Source organism: Morone saxatilis, unplaced genomic scaffold, assembly GCF_004916995.1.
Source record: "Morone saxatilis isolate NCDOM2014 unplaced genomic scaffold, NCSU_SB_2.0 Contig17, whole genome shotgun sequence".
Classification (NCBI taxonomy): domain Eukaryota; kingdom Metazoa; phylum Chordata; class Actinopteri; family Moronidae; genus Morone; species Morone saxatilis.
The window spans coordinates 463252-466505 of record NW_023339729.1 but is presented as its reverse complement, the minus strand read 5'-3'; positions in this window follow the sequence as shown (position 1 = coordinate 466505).

Genomic DNA, 3254 nt, shown 5'->3' with positions numbered 1-3254 from the left:
ACACTGGACCTTTAATGTTAAAAAATGTAAGATTTTATAACAGATAAAAAAACAGTATAAAAAATTGTAAGACAGGACCATTAGTAGTAGTAGTATCAGTTTCTGTTGTGCTCCTGATCACACACTCTTTGGTGTATGGGCTCAACATGCTTTTGTGATTTACAACAATACAACATGTAAACGTTGCTTGAATGAGTTTATTTTGACTGAAATGTTATAATTTATAGTTAAAGGCTATGACTGGTTCAAAGTGCTAGCTGCAGCCTGACTGGTTCTAACAGGCTCTAATTGGTTATAAATGATGGTTACAGATTATAAAAGGTTTGAGCGCTGTATTTTCTTCCTGAGTTGTGTGGGAGATCGACCTGAGGAGAGTGAGGAGAGACATGGCGGGTTGTAGATTGTGTGGAGGAATTCTCTGTGGAGGAAGGCATATCGATTATATTTGTTTTAAGTGTTGGAATGGGGGTCTGCCATTCTGCGGGTGTGCATGTGTGTGTTGCATTGTCGGCTGCTCTGTGTAATCTTCTATGGTGAATGGGAGCTGTTGCAGTAATTTAGGCATCGGTTTGTGTTCTGATAATTGATACATAATTAACTTGCTAGCGTCAGGTCGTCAGGACTCCTGATCTCTCCCCTTCTCTCTCTCTCTCTCTCCTCTTCTTCTCTCTTCTCTCTCTCTCTCACACACACACACACCAACCTCTCCCATTTGCCCCCTCCTCTTTTGATCTCAGGCCATTTCCTTCTCTGTATAAGATAAACCTGACATAAACCTAGCAGGGCCTGTGATGTTGTGTGGTCTGTGTGCAAAAGAGAGAGAAAGAGATGTGGGGTGTGTGTGTGTGTGTGTGTGTGTATGTGTGTGGTCAGGCTATGTGATGACGTTGCAGGTACATTCCAGGGAGCAGCGAAGTTTCTTTTCAGGAGTGAAGTGCTGTTGTTTGGGCTTTTGCCTGGACTCAATTTACAACTTATAGCTGCAACTCTCACAGTCGTCATGTGCTGAACTCAGCTGACCTATATGGATTGCAAACGATCATAGTCACTTTTAATATAAACCACGTGGAGAGGGTAAATAAGGGAAGAATAGCAAACCTGATGTTGATCATTATGGGACAAGCTACGCATCACTGTAAAACAAAATTTCTGATTAAACTTTAAGAATAGGATTCGCGTTTTCCCGCTTGAAGAATGCCGCATTCCTCATTTAGCCTATGGGCCGTATTTATGCCACAAGTGAGTGGCAACAGTAGTTGGATGAACTCAACTGTTCTGCAAATCTAAACAAGAACTGAACGTTTGAGTACCCATTTCAGCACGCTTGAAATGTTTATAACAAGGCGACATGTAATGTGGTCCCAGAACTAAACAACCTCATGCTAGTGATTTTAATAAAAAAACGGGTGTTTTTTACATGTAAAAGGGATGGCGTTACTCCTTTTTGAAGGTATTTAGCTTTGCGCTTGGTGGCGAGTTTCAGTTGCAAACTCCCCTTTAGATTTCTTGAGATCTGTGAGCAAAATGGTACCTTTTTTTCAATTCGCTGTTTGGGAAGCGCCGTATTAGCGGTGGTTCGAGTATATCCCGATATGACTGCCATCACAGTATTTGATGCTCGTACAGGTGGAGATTTGGACGATGGTGGTTGGCGGAAAGGAGAAAAGACAGGGCCGCTAGCCATAATCAATGTCAAGAGTCATCCTCTCGGGACTGATTAATCTCGGGATTGGCCCGAATGTGTGAGAGTATCCCTCTTGATCAAGGGTGCTGCACAGATGGCCATCCACATTCAACGCCAGCATAATGTGGTAGAAAAAGACGCCTGTATACGACTGATCGTTGGACCTGCCGTTTGTCTTGTCGTTTGCCTTTGTTCTTCAAAGTATCATTGTGTTTCAAACATACTGGATTCTTTGCTCTTTGTTGCACGTGAAGACTGGGAAAACGCCGTGGTGTCCAGAATTGATGTTTTGGATTTTTAACACATTTTATTATCATAATATGTTGTTTTTTGGGCTGACAAACATAATCGCTACCTGGATAAGGATTTGTTATTTCATGCTTTCAACACTGCATTTATGTAGCCTGGGAGTCACAGAAGAATGTATAGGGTAGATGGCTGGCCTGCTACAAATGTAGGAATGTCATACCAGCAGTCTCTGGTTCATGGTCCAGGGACTCCTGTCTGTGGGTAGGTTTAGGCAGAAAAGGGACTTTGTTAAGGTTCAGGGCGAAAATCTGGATTTTGGTAAAATGTAAAAAATAAAGATTTTCTCAAGTCACTGCTCGAACTTTTTCTGGTAATTAAAGTCTATATGTAACTTTTATTTTGTTAATACATGACACAGTGGCTGTTAACGTGATCAGCGTCCTGTTGCCACACTCATACTCCATGACTTCATGATACTAACTTAGGCTTGCCATTTACAAATCACCCCATTCAGCCAACACCACAATGCAACCGATGCCAGATCCAAACAGCATAGCCAAGCCAGCACTTCACTTACGCTAAAGCTAGTTATTTTAACCCTTGCTTTGCATCACTCTTAGCTAGTAGAAATCAAACATTAGTTATACTTCTTTGCTTTCGTACCACTACATATTTATTGTTGGCTAGCAGCAGTGGTACTCAACCTTTTTTCTTAAGGACCCTAAGTTTTCTAGCATTACTTTAAAATAAAGAAGGCTTGACCCATTAAACTTTGGTGACTCTAGTGGGGGTCATGGACCACCAGGTTTGGACCACTGGGCTAGCAGGCTCCGTTTATAGCTACTCATTAGCTAGTGTTGCACACAGTTGACACTGTAGGGGGAAGCGAAGAAAGAAAATATTTTCCGGGAAGGTGGATAACTCACATCCTTTGCAATTTTCATGGAAATCCTCCCTCTCATAGAAAACACATGAATCAGTTCCACAGAAACCAAAAAACATAGGGAAGATTCCCAATTTTTAAGTTACGGTATACAACCCTTGGGTTCACTCATTAAAAAGTGATCAAAGATAAAATTGCCTTCAGAATTTTAAATATTTGACCTTTCATATTAGTGAGAGTTCACAGGTGGTTTTTTGTGGGTCTCAGATTGCAGAAACATTAAGTCTGGCGCCCACCCGCAACATAACCTTACAGAACAACTCACTTCTTCATAACCCATTTTGTGAGTAAATTTGTTATAGTACCATAAGGTGGTTGTGTATAGTTCAAGTTTTAAAAGTGATAGTATTGTGATATTTGTATGAATTCAATTATTAT